The following is a 20513-nucleotide window of genomic DNA, read 5'->3' as shown; positions in this document are numbered from 1 at the left end:
ATGGCCGCTTATATATATATATATTATTGAAATCGAGCAAATGCAGGGCTGAAAATGTAGATATTAATTATGTGATAAACAACTAAAAGAGATGCAGATAGAGTTCTGGCCTTCCACTTTAATCTCTTAACTAGCGGGAGAAAAAAAAAAGCAGAACTCTATTCACGCATTTGCGCCATGTTAAATTCATTAAAAAAATGAATTGTGGGCCCATAACTATATTCACGCATGCAAAGAGAGAGGACAGGAAGCGGCAGCACGTTTTCCTCTACCGACAATTTGTTTGAGCAAGTTGGTGGACCAGATGACCGAATTTCCATTCATCTACTCTCTAACAGATTTTTTTTTTATTAAAAAAGCGCTCACGAAGAGCTAATGCAACACTAACCGGGAGTGTGTCCATAAGCATCATTACAAAGTAAGCCAAAAATAATAGGAGGAGGAGAAAGAAGAACATGCAAGCCTATGGGGATAGTTAAGGTATAGGAAGCAAGGAAATCTGCAGCACAATTTACCTCTCTATACGCATGCTCCATTTGGACGATCCAGTCACGCGCTAATAATTCCCGAATAGCCTTGACAAGAATTGCATTTTCATTTGCTGGAGGATGAGCCCGCTCCAAAATATGCACTATGCTCTTATTATCCACTCCAACTTGAAGACGTCTAAAGCCATGATCCCAAGCCATTCTCAAGCCATGCAACAGGCCCCAAAGCTCAGGCGAGAGGACTGAACACATTTTATAGCAACTGTAACTTAACAAAATCCTTATTTTATAACATTATAACGATGTAGATGGTGAAGGAATAAGAACAAAACAATCAAAGACTCAAATAACCAATTAGAAATGTCTCATTCCTACTATGTGATTTTGGATGCATCATCATTATTTTTTTATTCTAATTTGCTTTAGTTTTAAAATGTAGAGTTTTTTTAATAATATAGCCTTATATCATGATTAATTTTTTATTCTTGGTGACATAATGATTTCTCATGCAACTTTTCTGTGAATGCGATGGATGCATGAGCATTGCAATTCCTTTTATGGTTTGATTTCAATAAGAAAGAAGCCTTAGTTCAAAGAGGAATATAATATATGGAAAATTAGGGTGGTGAGCTAAGCAAAGTATAAGTTTCTAAAGTCGTTGTAATGGCCTGTGATGAAGGAATTCAATTTATTTATTGCAAAAGGGCAATGGTTGCATTTCTTAGAACGAAAGTAAAGAATCTTAACAAAGTAGACTGACCAACCAAACACATAAATCAATTGTTTATTCAGCAATCATGTGGATAATTTTCGTGTAATGCTGTTCATTTCTTTCATTTTCATTTCTTTGAGCCCGTCTATCTTTTTCATTTAATAAGTCTATCCTAATTAAATAATAAGTTTAGTACGACAAGTCATCAATTATTAAAAAAAAAAGATTTATCAACAAAAGCAAATGCATGCTTTTGCCAATACAATTAACTACAAATTCAGTCTTAACTAATATGTTTTGATGTTGTTCGTAAGTTAGGTAGGTGAATAGCTTTTGTTTAAGGAGAGAGAGAAGAAGAAGAAGAAAACAATATTGCAATAAAATATATTAAAAACAAATTAAGTTGCAATTGTTTCCAATTTGTTGATAAATGTTTTAATTTAAAACAACAACAATAATTATGAAAACAGATAGAATCATAAAATAAAGAGCAATGCTAAAGAGAGAGAAAGACGAGAGAAAATGAGAGGATTTTACTCTCTCTTTCTACCCAGCTCACTTTCTCTCTCTTCCTTTTCAGTACATTTTCTCTCGTTTTTCTCTCGTTTTTCTCTTTCTTTAGCATTTTTCAATACACTTTCTCTTGTCATGTATCATTTTTTTTTTCTCTTTGGGTGCAGTTGATTGTACGTACATATCATCTTCTGGTTCTTTGTGATTATAATGTCGATCAACCACAGAATCTGGCAGAGATTTGACAACCGAATGAAGAAAATTGTTCGAAAATTGAAGGCTCTGATATTCGCTCTTTGCTCACGTATGTACTCAGTTTAAGTGTGATGCTAGACTTGTAATATTTTCCAACATTTGTAGTCAAGTGCTCTGTCTGAGATAATGCTTCAGATTTAATCAGTCCAAGGATAAAAAATACTAGGATTGATTAATTTGTATAATATTCATGATAATTCTCAATCTAAAAATACTAAATAAGTGTATATTACGATATCTCAATTTTTTTTTGCATGGTTATAATTGAATAAGAAAAAAAATATAGAATTATCTAACAAAATTTTATTGTATGTTTCAAATTTTCTCTCGTGGTAAATTAGTTTAGGCCCTCACAAAACTTAATTATGGTCCACACAGTCTAATAATTTTACGAGTTTTGGTTGACTCATTGACTTACATGGAAATATATATTGAATAACTATTTATTAGATTAACTTGCTCATGAGTGGATCTCTTTGATGGGATTAAAAGCTTTATGCAGCAACTAAACAATTAATAATCGAACATAGTTTTTTTTTTTTTTTTAATAAGAAAATGGATCAGTCATTCAAATGGTTGAATAAGTACATAAATTTTGAATGGTATGAGCCTTCCCAAACAACAGTTTCACACTTATCGAAAGGTAGTTTAGCTAAAGAATGAGTAATGGCATTACAAAATCTTGGAGTATGCTGGACTTTACTAGCATTAAAAATTTAAAATCCCTCATTTTATTCTGAACTTCTGAAATTATCCAATAAATCTATGTTTTGTTACTCTTCCTGTTGTTAACAAAATCAATAACATCTTGCGAATCTGATTCAACAATGATGGTTGACAATCCTGCTCGATTGGCTATACTAAGACCCAAGTTCACAACTTCTGCTTCTGCAAAGGTTACATCACTGTGGAGTTTTGTAACCTTAATTGCAACTGCTACATACTTATTGGTGGCATCCCCTATTACAACCCCCAGCCCTACACAATGCTCCTTGAAATTAATGGCAGCATCCATATTAACCTTGCACCAATCTATTGGAGGAGGGCTCCAACATCCTTGGACCTTTTCTTTCGGCTCAAGTCTAAGGTTTGGGGTTGGTACACTAGTCCTTTTGAAGCTTCCAGAACTAATTCTGCTTTTGCAACTGAAACATAAGGATCTACCCTCCTCCCTTTAAACAACATTTGATTTCATGCACTCCAAGTTACCCAAAACAAAGCCACCACTGGCTCAGCTTTAGCCCTACCAATTCTTCTTACCATATCTTGTATTGCACTGAGGATATCTTGATCTACTATGCTTCTTATCTCAGCTGCAACCTGGGAAATTTTCCAGATCTTCCTATAAAGGGAAATAATATCAATTGTGAATGAAAATGAAGCTATATTTTATTATTGATGTTAGTCGTATATATATATACAGACTGTAGTTGGAATACAAAGGGTAATAACTATCCTAGATTTGATTACAATTTGAATTAAAGAGAATAAGTCAAGGAGAGAAAGAAGGAGTAAATAAAGGAGCATTTACAACATATATTATCTATAAACGGTAAGCACAAGATTAGGAGAGAATTGGTCAAGAGATTGATTTTGATGTATCTCTATCACTTCCGAGCTGACTTACAATCTACCAGAGCATGAAAAGTATTCTCCAAAGAATTTCCACAGATTTGACAAAGGGGATGTGTTAAAATCTTCCTTTTCCAGAGGTTCTCAGCTGTCAAAAGAAGGATTTTCACTGCCACCATATGAATATTTTGATTTTCTTGGGCAATAGCATAGTCCAAATGGTAGACCATTGATTTGTTTTCTGATCTGAGCAGCTTGGGGAATCCTCGACCTTAATCTTCAAAGCCACTTGGTATCCGCTCTTGACAGTATAGTTCCCTTTTTTATCATAATGCCACAGCACTTGATCTGTCATCGGTTTACTAGGGAGAGGGATTCTAGTGATCATATCTGCATTGTCTTTCACAAAATGTTAGTAAATCAGTCCCACTTTCCACTGAATAATCGAACATAGTTTATCCTTCTGATTAAGAATAGATATTAAAAAAAATCTAACAAAAAAATTGAAACTTTTACTTCTAAGTTGAAGTCTTGGACTGAGATAAGGGAGAGATGTTTGTCAATATAAAGGGGTTGGGCTTAGGATTTTCAAGTGTCCAACTTAAAAGACTAGCTTATTGGGTGGAGTGACCTATTCTATTTATAAACTTAAGTATTTTTCGTTTACTAGTTAGTGTGAGACATAACTCAATAATTTTCTTCTCAGATGAAACTACTGTCGGACCCCGATCATTTTGTCCAACACATCTCAGTTGTTCCACTACCACAATCTAGCTACTTCTGGCTTTGATACTAATTATTGGGGGGTTGGGTCTAAGATTTCTAGGTATTTAACCCAAAAGATTATAGTGATAGAAGGGCTCTGTTACACAACCCCCAAGTCACTCCTAAGATCCCCAATCAGATCAACAAGATGCTATAAGAAAATCTGATTAGGCTTTGAACAAGTTTGATTACAATCCAAGAAGATTATGATTGAAAACTAAGAATAATCAGAAATGAAAAAGAACTAACAAACAACTCTAAGAACAGAGAAAACAACAAGGTTACGTGGTTCAGCTAATTCATCATTAGCTTACATCCACGGAGGAACAAGTTGCAGGGATTTTATTGATTGATCTTCAAGATTCAGAGAGATTACAGAGCATATTGCATATATAACATTATGTAAAGACGAATAGGTACGCGAAGGGGATACTATTTTTTATTTGGATTGAAATTTCAACCATTGCTATACTCATTTAATTTATTAATACAGGAAATTGCAGGGAAAGAGCAAGTGGTCTCTCAACAAGCAATTGCCGGCTTCGACCATGTTGCCATACAATATATTTTAGTATGCTCATTAATATATATTCGGAGCTTCGAAGACTTTTGTATATGAAACATATATTAATAAAAAAAAAATCATTAGGTGATAATATATATAGAATTAAGCTCATTCGTAAGAGATAGATAGCTTGAATCAATTCATTGATTGAAGAAGGTTGGAAGGAGAAAGAGAAATAATAGCCAGTTATTTTTCTAGTAAGCATCTTGCATTAATTTTGTTTCATTTTATATACACGCGCGCGCGCATTGAGAGCTCACAACACAGAACCTGTTCTCTGATTGAGTTGGAGCTTGGAAGGAGAAAGAGAAATAATAAAGCAGGATCTGCAACTCTTATTCAATTATATCAGCAACCAAGTATTTTCAAGTAAGCGAATTGCATTAATTTTGTATCGTTTGGTCATATCTTTAATTGTTTTATTATTAATATCATTGTTCTTGAGTTATAAGCACACACTTTGGTGTACCTAATTGAAACAAAAAAGAGTGAACTTGATGTGGTAACTGGCATGTTATCTGTTTGTATTGCGGGCTGTGAATTCAAGTTTTAAACTGATAACTGCTACTGGCCATTGAGGTGCGTTTGCTTTACTCTCTATAGATTATTAAAAAAAAAAAAATCTAAAAATAAGTAAACAGAGAATGTTTAATTAATTCTAAAAATAGAAGTAAGTAAACAGAGAATGCTTAATTAAATCTAATTTCAGCTTATATTTTATTTTCTTCTATTCCTTTATTTATTTATTTATTGGCGTGCAAAGAATTAATAGCATTAGCATGGTGAAGAAAAATTGAGAATAATTTTTTTTCTCTTTCAAATCTAAATCAGATTTTCGCTCTGTTTTTCATTCCCCGAACAAATTATAAATTTTAGTTTGAGCAGTACATTGTAAGATTTTTGTTTACGGGCTTGTGAATTTATCGGTTGAATCAGTGGTTAAATTAGATTTTTTTCACAGAACTTTGCTCAGAAATGCAATAACAATAATTCATATATTCAATTTCATTTAGAACACGTCTTTGAATAGAGGTGTTTCAAAATTATCCAATTAGTTGTATATATTTTTGACAAATCAAAAATTGAGAGTTTAATTAAAATCTTAAGTGCGGATTGATCTTTTGTTTTACCTCTGTATTAGATAATTAAATTGGTAAGCTTAATTGATTAATTAAAGTTAAGTTTAAGGGGCTGAGCATGCAATGAATCCTTATCTTATTTGAGAATTGTTAATTATGTAGGGAGATCCTAATGGAGGAAGCTCATCATCATCAGTTATTAATAAAAGAAGGAAGTCCTTCAGAGGTTTGGAAGGAGATGAGAAAGTACAAAGACAGAGATGGAAATAACAATGCTGAATGTATACATTGTAAGAAGTCGTTTGACGGTTCAAGCCAGAAAGGAACAGCACATCTCAAAAATCATTTAGACAGATGCCCGGCTAACCCCAAGAGAAAAGGACCTGATGGTCGTAATGGGGATGATCAAGATCAATTACTGTCCCCACCAATCAAAACAAAAGAGTTAGCCAGTCTTATTAAAGAGAAATCTGTTTATGATCTGATCAAACACTTCTCCAATATTGAAGGAGATAAGGATTGGGATCCATCATCGGTGTTGAACTCGAGAAAGGATGAAATACTCCAACTGTACCAAGAAGAGAAGGAAAAACTTTGCCAATTTCTTAATAGCCTCTCTTGTCGTTTCAGTTTACAACTAACTTGCTGCAAGTTACGTATGTATTATGAATATTTCTTGGTAGTACACTATATTGATGATAGCTGGGAACGGCAGAGCAAGGTTATTAGTTGTTGGAAAGATCCTTTTGAGGTCGAGGATTCGATGAAAGCTGTGCAACAATCGTGTTTGGATTGGAAGATCGATAAGAATATATGCTTCCTACTTCTTCCTTGTCCAATTCGTCCAGCAGACGATAGGGGTAACCAAATTGGAAAGACGGAAAATTGGTTTAGTCAACGACGTTCACCTCCTTTTGCCGGCTTCATACATGATGGTTATCAGTTAATGGGTTATATTCGTGGTACTTTTGAAAATTACGCAAGGGATGGGATACTACGGGCCATACGGCAGTGCGTTGATTACGTGTATAACAAGTCAACATCAGATAAACCAATTCAGTTGGATAGTGCCGTAAAAAAAGCGATTTCCAAGCTCGAACGTGCTTCTCTTTTCTGGCATTTTGATTACCTTCGGACTGTCGCAAAAAAATGCTTGAAAAAAGTATCTTTTCTGCTGGAGCAATTAGACTCCGATTTTAGGTCAATTAAATTTACTAAACAAAAATGGGATGAGATAACTGCCACATTCGAGCATTTGAAACTCTTGAAGTATGTAGGAAAGTTCTATAATGCCGTAATGAAAATTACGGAATCAAATACCGTGATACATATAAATATTATAAATTACACAAAAAACTAGTAAATATAAAGTAAAACTAGTAAATTCATACAAAATTATTAATTGTTTAAAATATTAACATTGTTTCTGCAGAATTTTAGTGAAAAATATTTTATTTATTTACAAAAAATATTTTTTTAATTAAACAAAGAAAAAATTACTCATCAATTAAACAAAAAAATTGTACTAAAAAAAGTAGAATAAGTTTTATTGAATTGCTTTCACCATAGATTCTATATTTATTCTAGGACATTTGTATAATTTTTTCATATGTTCTATAATAATATCTATTTTATTATAAAAGTTAATTAAGTGCAAATATTTATCTTATGTGGATCAAGCAAAAACAATTTTTTTTTAAAATCTTATATTACTAAACACATATGTGATATATCAATAAAATTATATCCAAATTTGAGTCTTATGCATACTTTATACAGTTTTAAACTTTCTATTTGTATTTGGAGACCATTCAGGATTTTTATTGAAGAAGTTTAAAAAGATGCAAAATAACCTCATCTTACAACAACTATGAAAGTTATTAAAATAATATTTTTTTCAAAATCTGATTTTGAGAATAAATTTCATCCTTAATGAAGCATCACATGTATTATATAATTAAATGCAAAACTAGCATTATTCAATTTAAATTAAAATATAAATTTATAAATTTTATATTTTATTTACATAATTTATATTTAATTACGGAATTAATGCCGTAACTTTAATCACGGCATCATAGAATGACCCGTTACTACCATCTTCTTGTGGGGGGAATGTGATATTCCAATAATTGTAGATCTTCCTTACATGCATAAGATATTAACGGATCGATGCAACCACCCAATTGAAGATTGTCCTTTCTGCAAAAAAGTGATGAAGGAGGCTATTGATCCACTTTTTAGCAAATATTATTTGGCTAGAGTCATCGCAGCAATTCTTGACCCACGGTTCAAAATGGATGCTGTGCAACTTCATTACAAAGAGATTTATGGCAGTGATGCTGATAGATACATTGTGAAAATTAATAAAGATTTTAGAGACGTTTATGATGCATATGCATAGATACCTTGTGAAAATTAATAAAGATTTTAGAGACGTTTATGATGCATATGTAGCAACCGACTCCAGCGATTCAAAGTCATATGAAATGCTAGACGCCATCGGGAGGCCATGCACATCTTCATCATCAAAATCAGAACTTGATCGCTATTTCAATTTGCTTAAAGTTCCCAGCGATCAACAGTTTGACATACTAGCTTGGTGGCGTGGCAATGCTATTTTATCCGACCCTCGCAAGAATGGCTTGTGATTACTTAGCATTAAAAATACCTTTTACCTATACCGCTGCCGAGGGTGCCTTGAATGCCATGGGGCGTTATAACATAAAATCTTGTCTTCATTTTGATGATAAAGATTTACGCGAGATAATATCGCCTTTGCTATGCCTACAAGGATTTTTGAGTAGCCCCTAAAAATTAGCGTTATTTGTGACTGCGTTTGCATTTTCATAACGTTATTCCTGTTCTTTACATCCTCTAGTTTGTAAAATATCGCATTACATGTTTGCTTTTCATTTTTTTTTGGCTCAATTTAACAGATTTATCCCTGATAATTTGGATAATTCAAATAAACCGGAAAAAAAAAAACATTTTGAATAATTTAAATTATGAATGATTAACAAAAATATTTGAACTAGATATGTCTCCTATATGGGCACATATGTTTATTAAATACATGAAACTTATAATTTAAATGGCTAACAATAAGCTGACTTTGTCTCTTTCCTATGAACATTTTAGCTTCTGAAGTCATCAAATCATCAATTATCAATTGTAATTAATGTATCTAATAATCAGATTGTTCTTAACAGTGTTATTTTTGCACAATTGACATATTTAATACTTTTTTTTGTTAGTCTTATTTAGAATTAATAGAATCTAATGCAATTAAGAAGTAGGGGCACCCTTAAACATAGGCAAACTAGACCGTCACTTAATGTCTTATATTATTGAAAGGCTCCATTTTTCTTAGTATTCCTCTAATAATATTTGAATTAATAATTTTTTTTAAAATTATAGACAATTCGAAAGACTATTTTTATGTATCTCTAATTAATAATTTTCCTACAATAAATATATTTTTATACAAATTCTACATTTGATAACCTTAATGTTAAAAAGTTATAATTAATAATATTATATAACCTTTAATTTATTCACTATTAGTTTTTAGAAGAAAATAATAAGATTCTTTATCTCTCCATTTAAAAATAAAATTTAATCAATTATTTAACATTAAAAAGTTTCTTGCACTCTTCTCCACAATGTAATTTGTTACATAGATTTCAATACATTAAAAAATATTTTTTTTTGTCCGTTAGTGTATTGAAATCTATATATTTTTTTTTACTAGCATCCTCAAGATGCCCTTACTAGAGAATTATTATTATTATTATAAAAAAGAAATCTTCTTCACTATTTTTCCTTCTTCAAGATTTCTTAGGATCTTGTTGATTATGGTTGAAATTCAAAATATAAGTTAAATATTAATGAATTTTAAACTTTTTTATGTTTCTTTACGTGTTGAAGTTGTTAAATGTAAAGAATCCTTGTAAAAGAATTTGTTTATTTGTTAATTAATACAATATTGATTCTTACCTCAGCTAAGGTTTCGGGATCAAACAATGAAACATGATGCCAGAGCCTCTCCAAATTTTCAAACCATCCTTGTAAGAATAACATATATATATATATATATATATATATATAAACAAACTTGATTTTATCTAGCTAGTAGATTATTATTAATTTTATAATTATTGAAATGATTAATTAATATTAACCATTATTATACGTACTCTTTTTCTTATTATTTTCTCTGCTTGGAATTTCACACAAAAAGGCAAAAGAGTGGAGAAGTTTTCTGTGATTAAATTGTTATCCCATCTCTAATATTAATGCTTTAATTAAAAAATTAATTAGTCGCTTTATACATTATATTTGAGCTAGCTAGGCTTAACGATGATTCGTGTTAAACATTAATATAGTGGTGTGTAACTGAAGACATTCTTATTGCTGAAGCTCAAAGGCGCCAACTAGATTTCAAGTGTAAACTCAACTGCTTTATCGCGTCCTAATTCAGGTGTTAGGTTCAAACATTAAACAGAATTTTTTTAAAGATAATTATTCAGTATAATGAAATCACATTATAATGTTATTATTACATTAAATTAACAGTTTAGTATATACGTATGATTTTCTTTTAATTAATTTATTTTTGGAAAATTATTAGTTATCCACCTAAATTTATGTTGTTATAAAAAATAGTATTAAAATTTAAATTTGTTTGATTTTCCACCCTAAGTTTGCAATTTGTATCAACCCCAAATTTGCAATTTGAATCAACCGTCAACCAAAATTTTAACACCACTAGAATATTTAATAGAATGACCATTGTACCCTTGAATTCAAGGGCAATTTTTGATAAAAAAGAAAATTTGAGGAACAATGGAGTTTGAGCTCAAGGAGAGAATGTACTGTAACTTTTAAATTCGGCCTAATTAATTAAATGGATCTTACAAATTTCTAAGTGGAATTTCGGATTATTCGAATAGAATAGATATTCGAACCAATGATGCTCCTACGGTTGCTGGAAGAGAAAACTTTTGGTGGAATGAAGAATATGAAGCTAAAAAAGGGTAAACTAATGCGTGAATTATTAAAAAAATTATAATAAAAATTTATTGAAACATTTATTTTATTTTCAATCTGAATAGGATAGCTTTGAATTTATGTAACAATTAATTTAATAATTGTAAGGATATTTATGAAATTATATTAGAAAAATAAAAATTGATTATGAAAATCAAACATTTAAAAATACTCCTTCTGTGCTTTTTAAAACTGTGATAGCGGTTGATTTTGTAATTTTTTTTACCAAATACTAAATTTAACTTTTAAATTCCCAAAATTACTTTTGAGCATACAAAAGTAATCTCAAACCGTCATTTATCTATTTTTTCCTTTTACTTAGTAGTTCTCACATTAACTTTTTCACTGTAATGTTTCGGTTTCTTTTAAGTCTTCTCATCCATGATTAAAGAGAACAGCAAGAAAGGAAAAAAAGAAAAAGAAAAGTAAAGACCTTATTGGAACTTCGGAGACTCATGTTTATATCTATACAATTATATTGAGAGCTAATAATGTCATGCGTTTTAGTACCAGTTGTTAGCCTATATGGCTATAAATATTGATTTTGATGATAACAAACCACATGTATTTATTAAGCAAAGATTTATGAATTGTGCTTTTATAATAAGAAAATGATGTTATGAAATTAAAGTATTTTGGACTAAAATGAAAGTATTTTTAAAATCTTTGATAGTGTTTTTAAATTTCGGATTTGGACCTATTTGAAACTATTTAAATGTTTTTGGGTCATACTATAATTTCACAAAATTTGGGCGAAGTCATAATTTCAAAAAGTTGTGGGATTGACAAAGCATTATTCTAAAATTCTGAAATTAGACCTTTTTGCAAACTTTCATAACATTTTGGGCTAAGATACAGTTTTATAAAGTTTTGGGGTCAAATTATAAATTTAGGAAAATAATCACTGTAGCAGTTACTGTAGCTAGCGAAAATCCGGATCCTAACAAACGGAAATCCGGTTGTTGGGCAGTAAGCTACTGAGCGTAAGCGGAATTCCGGATGTGACAAAGCGGCAATCCGGATGTTCAGAAATTCAAAATTGTGGCTGTAACTGTAACATTAAGCGGAATTTCGGATGTCCATAACCGGTAATCCGGTTACGACCAAAATGTGCATAACGGCTAGTTTTTGAGCTCAAATTATATAAACTCAAATCCTACTCATTTTGAAGCTCTCCAACAAGCAAAAACAAAAAAAGCACACGTGATATCTTGAGCCTTCAACTTGCAAAACACAAATTATTGAATCATTAATTGTTCTTCATCTTTGAATATCTACTCATTGAGTGAGTTTCATTGTAACTTTCATTTCTTCAATTCATTTGTAAGAGTTTGAGTGTGTGAGACACTTGAGTGAAGAGATTGGGAGATAATCTCTTTGTTGTAAAGGTTTATTGACACCTCGAAGTCAATTGTAATCCTTGAAGCCTTGGAAAGGCTTGGATAGTGAAATCCTCGAGCTTGGATCGCTTGGAGGCGTGGACGTAGGCGGGGATTGCCGAACCACGTAAAAATTCGTATGTTTGTTTCTCTTCTCCCTTACTCTTTAATTATTGTGCTATTATTGAACTTATTGTTTTCAATTATTGTTAAGACATTAGATTGTTTGTTGTGTGGATTTGTTAGGATAAATTTTAAAATTCCAATTCACCCCCCATCTTGGGTTGCACACTTATATTTCACCAGTTTGGCAAGTCTTTTTTGTTATTTTAGATGAATTTGTCTAAATCATTTTAGTATTTCGCTTAATGTGATATCTTGTCCGATATAGATATATAGAGATATGGCTTTATACAAACTCTCCATAAAATCCAATAAATAAAAATAACTATACAAATCATGTGACATTTATTCAATTAATACTTTTATGCCATATTAGTTTATGTAAAAGATTGATGGTTGTTGATCCTTTATTTTAAAATTAAAGGGAAAAAAAAAACTTACCTAAAGTACTGATTATTTATTGGGAGTGGAAACCCAAAAAAGAAAAAGAAAAAGAAAAGGTAAAGCAAAAAAAGTCACTAAACTAAAAAGTAGCCAACATGAGGAAATTGCGAGGAAAGAGCAACTGACCCATTTTCAGTCAGCTTTTCTCATTAGCTTTTGCGATCATATTGCCATTCATTGTAGATTTATAATAAGGTTAATTAATTTCTTCGGAGCTTGGAAGACTTCTATATAAACAAATATCTATTAATTGCTATTAAGTTTTTTTTTTATGTTATTTATAATTTTTTCCATTTTAGTTCAATTTGTCTAAATTATTTGAGTAATATTTCGCTCAGTCTAATCTCTAGTCGGATATAGATATATAGAGATGTGACTTTAGATTAACTTTCAATAAAATCCAATTAATATTGATCATGTTGTATTTATTTAATTAATACTTTTATGCCACATATTAGTGTATTAAAAAAAATTATGGTTGTTTATCCTTTATTTTTTATTTTAAAAAAATACCTTATGTAAAGTACTGATTACTTAGAATCTAAGAAAATAAAAAGAAAAAAAAAAGGAAACAAGGAAAAGATAAGCAAAAAAATCACTAAAGTAAAAGTAGCACTACAGAGGAAATTGTAGGGATAGAACAAGATACACAATTTAGTCAGCTTTTTTCATTAGCTTTTTGAACCATACTGGCATTCATCATAGACGTAGGCTTACTTTGATATTGCTTTTTAAAAAGAGATTCAATAAATAGAGTTTTTGATAATAGAACTTGTATAAGTAGAGTTTACATTAAAAAAAAATTATGTGTTTGGTTGGCAATAAGAATTTTTATTAAAAATTATAAATTACTTTAACAAACAAGTTTTTTAAAGTTATGTTATAAAAAGAATGAAATAAAATTGTCAAATAAATAAATGATATTTTATATGTTTTAATAATTAAGAAAAAAAACTTTTCAACCTCTACTTTTATTTGAGCTTTTGCTAATAAAGGTAAAATAATTTATCTAATTTTTAAAAGCTCTTCTGTAAAAAACAACCAAATAATGACAAAATTTTTAGTAAGAGTTTATAAGATTAAACAAGCAGCGATGAGCATTAGATAAATATACTAAATAGGTAATTATAATAGAGCTTTATTTATACACACGCACACATTGAGAGCTCATAAGATAGAACCGGTTCTGATTGAAGAGATAGAGGGTGGAGCTTGGAAGGAGAAAGAGAACTAATAAAGCAGGATCTGCAACTCTTATTCAATTTTATCAGCAACCAAGTATTTTCAAGAAAGCATTTTGTATTAATTTTGTATCATTTTGTCATATCTTTAATCGTTTTATTATTATTATTATCATTGTTATTGAGTTATAAACACGCGCTTTGGTTTACTTAATTGAAACGAAAAACAGTGAATTTGATGTGTTAACAGGTATGTTATCTGTTTGTTTTGCAGGCTGTGAATTCAAGTTTTAAACTGATAACTGCTAGTCTACCGGCCATGAAGGTGCGTTTGTCTTACTCTCTACAGATTAATTAAAAATAATAATTCTAAATATAAAAAGCAAGTAACAAGAGAATGTTTAATTAATTCTAAAAATAAGTAAACAGAGAATTTTTAATTAAATCTAATTTCAGCTTAGATTTTTATTTCCTTTTATTCCTTTATTTATTTGTTTATTTGTTGGTGTGCAAACATTAATAGCATTAGCATGGTGAGAAAAATTGAGAATGAAGTCTAAATCAGGTTTTTGCTCTGTTTTTCATTCGCCGAACAAATCATAAATTTGAGTGTCGAGCGGTGGATTGTAAGATTTTTGTTTACGGGGGCAGACTTTTCTTGCGAATTTATCGGTTCGATGAGTTGTTTAATTTAGATTCTTCACAAAACTTTGCTCAGACATATAATAATAATAAGAAGAAGAAGTCATATATTCAATTTCATTTAGAACACTTCTTTAATTGCATGCAACTGTTTCAAAATTATCCAATCAGTTGCATGTATTTTTGAGAAATCACAAATGAGGAGTTTAATTAAAACCTTAAGTACGGATTGATCTATTGTTGATTGATCTTTTGTTTTACCTCTGTATTAGATAATTAAATTTGGTAAGCTTAACTGATTAATTAAAGTTAAGTTTAAGAGGCGGAGGATGCAATCAATCCTTTATCTTATTTGAGAATTGTTAATTATGTAGGGAGACCCAAACGCAGGAAGCTCATCACCATCGGCTATTAAGAAAATGAAAAAGCCTTCAGATGTTTTGGAGGAGATGAGAGAGTACAGAGACGCAGATGGAAATGTCAAGGCTGAATGTAACCATTGTAAGAAGACGTTTGACGGTTCAAGCAAGAAAGGAACCACACATCTCAAAAATCATTTAGAGAGCTGCCAAGCTAACCCTAAGAGTAAAGGACGAACAGAAGAATTAAAAATGCTAGCCAGTCTTATTAAGAAAAAATCTGTTGGTGGTCTGATCGAACACTTCTCCAATACAGAACGAGATACAACTGATGAGGATTTCGATCACTCTTCCGATAGGGAAGGAGATACCAGTGACGAGAAACGGGAGAATTCGGATGGTTTGGATCCATCGGTGTTAAAATCGAGGAAGGATGAAATACTCCAACTCTACCAAGAAGAGAAGGAAAAGCTTCACCAATTTCTTAAAAACCTCTCTTGTCGTTTCAGTTTACAACTCGTTGCTCTCGTAGGACTCTTCGAAGTGCCATGTTCCTTGGTAGTACACTATATTGATGATAGTTGGCAACGGCAGAGCAAGATCATTAGCTTTTGGGTAGATGATGCAGACATTGCGATGGAATATGTGAAAGAATCGTGTTTGAGTATCCATGGGAAAATATGCTCTGTACTTGTTCCTTTTCAAATTCCTCCAGCATATGATGGGGAAAGTTGGTTTAGTCGACAAGGTTCTCTTCCTTTTGCCGGCTGCCTGCGTAATGCCGATGGTTTAATGGATTATATTGATGGTGTATTGCGATCCGAAGATTACTTCAGGGATGGGATACAGTCCTTAAAGGAGTGTGCTCATTATGTGGCTAGCAAGTCAAGATCAGATGAACGAATTCAGTTGGATGGTGACGTACAAAGAGCCATTTGCTGGCTCAATCGTGTTCCTGATCCCTGGGGACATTTAAAGTACTTTGCGACTGCAGTTCGCGTTAAAGAAGCATTTTTTGAGCTGGGGCAATTAGATTCCGATTTTAGGACAATTAATTTAACTGAAAAAAAATGGGATGAGGTAACTGCCACACTCGAGCATTTGAAATTCTTGGAGGATGTTGCTGTCGGCTTTTCGTCGGGGAAATGTGAGACTCCAATAATTGTAGATCTTCCGTACGTGCATAAGATATTAAAGGATCGATGCAACCACCCAGTCGATGATTGTCTTTTTTGCAAAAAAGTGATGAAGGGAGCTATTGATCTGTTTTTTAGCAAATATTATTTGATTAGAGTTATTGCAGTAATTCTTGACCCACGGTTCAAAATGGATGGCGTGCAACTTCATTGCAAGGAGATTCACGGCAGTGATGCTGATAGATGCCTTGAGAAAGTGAATAAAGATTTTAGAGACGTTTATGACGCATATGCGGCGACCGACACCAGCAATTCAAAGTCATATGAAATGCTAGACGCCATGGGGAGGCCTTCATCACCAAAATCAGAACTTGATCTGTATATGAAAGAGCTTAAAGTACCAGCAGTAGAAGAGTTTGACATACTAGCTTGGTGGCGTGGCAATGCTCCATTTTATCCGACCCTCGCAAGAATGGCTCGTGATTACTTAGCATTAAAAATACCTTTTGATCATAGAGCTGCCGAGGGTGCCGGGGCTCTCGTCCATGGAGGCCTACTTTGTCATTATTTTTATGGCGAAGATATACCCGAGCTAATAAGGCCTTTGGTATGCTTAAAAGGATTTCTGGGTACCGCTGAAAATTAGCGTTATTTGTGTCTACGTTGCAAAATTAGCGTTATCTATGACTCTGTTGCACTTGTGCAACATTATCCCTATTTATATTATATATAGGGTAAATGTTCTTTACATGTGATATTATATATTCCTATTTATATTACATCTTCGCTTTTCAATTTTTTTGGCTCAATTTGACAGATTTATCTATGATAAATTTGGATAATTCAAATAAAGGAAACAAATCATTTTGAATTATTTAAATCATGAATGATTAACAAAAAAATCATTTTGAAGCCTGAGATGTATCTTATATAGGTGAGGGTCCGGCTATGGTGACCTTGTGACGCCATACTCCCAGTTTTTGTCTTTTACGAGATGAGTTCTGGCAAATTGCAGTTAGCTCCTTACTCTCCCTTTACTAACATTTTCATTTCAATATAATGAAAAATTGCAATTAGTTTGTTACCCTAATCCCTAAGATTACTCTTACATTTTCATCTAAAATTTTATATTCCTAAACTATCTTCATATAACAAAAACTTTTATGGGCCTTTGATTTTTAGTTGTCACCCATTAAAGATATCTCATCATGTACAAAATATAATTCTTTAAAATAATAAAATCTCAAAAAGTCTATCTTATAATGGGTGTTTGGAAAGTGAGAAAATTACAAAAAGTGGGGGGAAATGAGAGAGAGGGAGAAAAGAAAAGAGTAACAATTGAAAATTAAGATAATGATAGTGAGTATTGTCTCATAGCATATGCAAATGCAACTGCACCTATAAATTATAACTTTAAAATTTTCATGCCTAGAAGCGGCTAAAAGTTAAAATCATTTTCTTTTTCTATCATTTTAAGTGTAACTTTTCTAATTAGTTTTTCTGCATCATTTTCACCTTTCTGTATGCATATTTTCTTTTTATGTTTAGAATAGGTTGGGGGCAGACTGTTGTTTGAAAAAATAAATTGTGATTTGTTTTAACATTAGATGACATGATGACTTTTAAATTTTAGTATTTGTATTATCTTTGGTCTTAAATGATATTACGCCATATTTGTTATTCTACATGTTGATGTCGGAGACAAATATAACTTGCTTGAAGGAATGTATATGTCATAATGAATAACAAATGAGTTTTTGAGCCTGTCATTTTTCTTGGAGAGTAACCCTTTTGCCCATTCTTCATACAACTTATCAGTTTATTATTTTATATACGATCTCTAGATTTCTTTTTAGTCAACCCTTTAAAAAAATTTGTAAGATAAAAAAAATGTGTGTTGCTACATCTTGTGTTGATAAATAGTAATAATCTTGTTTAGATACCGCCCTGGTTTCACCAACTCCCTAGTATAAGGTTATTATTATTTGGCACGATCCCTTAGCACCATATTGATTAGAGTGTGGTTCATAAGGAGTGGAAATCCCTTAGCATCAATATTGCTTTGATACCATACAATCAATATCTACGTGATGTCTTACAATCAAAATTTCTTTATACCATTGTAACACAAACTTAATGACACTAATAACTACTATCAATGTAACACTGGCACGAGCTATGCTGACACTATAACTCGGTGTCAGCAAAACATGTTTCTAATACCATAATAGTATCAGTGAAGGTCATTTTTCTACTAGTGCCATGACAGATATCAAAGAGATCAACCCCTTCATATCCATGCACAAGATTCTACTGCGGGATCCTATAGCAATTCATTAGAGTAACAAAAAAGATTAACTCCCATTAGGAAGAGAGTTATAAAGAAATAGATCATCAAATGGCTTGATGTTGGAATCATCTACCCAATATCAGACAGCTTATAAGTGAGCCCAGTATAATGTATTATAAAGAAAAGTGGAGCGACAGTTGTAGCAAATGAAAAGAATGAGTTCATTCCCAAAAGAATCATAAATTGATGAAGAGTCTACATGGACTATAAAAAGATCAAGAAGGCCACAATGACGGATCACTTTCCATTACCTTTCATACATCAGATGCTGGACAAACTTGCTGGAAAAGAATATTACTATTTCTTGGATGGATACTCAAGTTATATCCAGATTGCTATAACACTAGAAGACCAAGGGAATACAACATTCACTTGTTCTTATGAAACTTTTGCCTTTAAAAAGATGCTACTTGGCCTGTACAATTCTCCAGTAACTTTCCAGAAGTGCATGATGTCTATCTATTCAAATATGGTTGAGCAAATGTTTGAGGTATTTATGGATGATTTTTTAATTTTTTGGGAATCATATGATGACTGTTTATATAATCTAGAAAATATGCTAAGAATATATGAAGAGATAAACTTTATTGAATTAGGAAAAATGTCACTTCATGGTACAAAAAAGGATAGTCCTAGGCCATAGGCTCTATAGAAAAATGATAGAGATGGATAGGAAAAAAATAGAGGTGATTAATAAACTTCCACCACCCACTTCAGTTAAGAGCAAAAAATGTTTCCTAGGGCATGTTGAATTCTACAAAAGTTTTATTAAGGATTTCTCTAAAATATCAAACCTCTATGCATGTTGTTGTAGTATAAAAGATCCTTTAATTTTAATGAGGACTGTTTGGAGGCTTTCGTTGACTTAAAGAGAGCTCTTGTTACAACACCAGTTGTTGTGGCACCTGATTAGAGTATGTCTTTTGAGTTGATGTGTGATGTTAGTGATCATTTTGTTAGAACAATGCTAGGATAGAGGAAAGACAAGATGTTCTATTCCATTTATTATGCTAGTAAGACCATAGCTAATGCACAACTCAATTATATTACCATTAAAAAGGCGTTGCTGATAGTTTTCTTTGCATTTGATAAATTTAGAGCCATAAAATATTTGACTTCGAAGAAGGATGCCAAACCAAGGCTGAAAATTAAATAGCAAATCATCTTTTTAAGGCTTGAGTAGATGCAAGTACTCTAACTAAGCAGGACATCACAAAAACATTTCCTGATGAGTAGTTGTTAATGCTACAACATGCACATATGCTACAGCAATCTGATTTCCATGGCATACAAATTCTGCTAATTACATAATTAGTGGATTGCTACCACCTGACTTGAGTTACCAGCAAAAAAAGAGGTTTTTCCATTATGTTAGAAGCTATTAGTGGAATGAGCCCTACTTGTACAAGATGTGCTCAGACCATGTGATTAGAAATGGGTTCTTGATGAAGAGATTTAATGCATTCTACAATCTTGTCATGCTGTAATATCTGGTGGACACTTTGAAAGTCACGGAACAGTAGCAAAAGTCCTTCAATCAGGTTATTACTGACCCTCCATCTTTAAAGATGCTTATGAGTTTGTTAAGTGTTGTGGCATGTGTCAAAGAACAGGAAACATTTCTCAAAAACATGAAATGCCGCTGACCAACAATTTAAAAGTTGAGCTTTTTTATGTATAGGGAATAGACTTTATGGGATTATTCCAACCATCTTTTAGAAACTTATACATCTTAGTTGTTGTGGACTATGTGTCCAAGGCAGTTGTAAAGTTCCTTCAGATGAATATTTTCATAAGATTTTACACTCCTAAAGCCATCATCAATAATGAAGGAACTCATTTTTGCAATAAGATGTTTGCTGCAGCATTGGCTAAGTATAAGATCAAGCATAAAATTG

The 20513-nt window shown here is 31.8% G+C and overlaps 2 pseudogenes; both read left to right on the top strand.

Annotated features, from left to right (window-relative positions):
- Nucleotides 1-6105: 6105 nt before the first annotated feature.
- Nucleotides 6106-8763, top strand: LOC112099959 (annotated as a pseudogene).
- Nucleotides 8764-15138: 6375 nt separating this feature from the next.
- Nucleotides 15139-16921, top strand: LOC18046491 (annotated as a pseudogene).
- The last annotated feature ends 3592 nt before the right edge of the window (nt 16922-20513 follow it).

The sequence above is a fragment of the Citrus clementina genome, unplaced genomic scaffold (assembly GCF_000493195.1).
Source record: "Citrus clementina cultivar Clemenules unplaced genomic scaffold, Citrus_clementina_v1.0 scaffold_3, whole genome shotgun sequence".
Taxonomy (NCBI): domain Eukaryota; kingdom Viridiplantae; phylum Streptophyta; class Magnoliopsida; order Sapindales; family Rutaceae; genus Citrus; species Citrus x clementina.
This window is presented reverse-complemented; position numbering and strand designations above follow the sequence as displayed.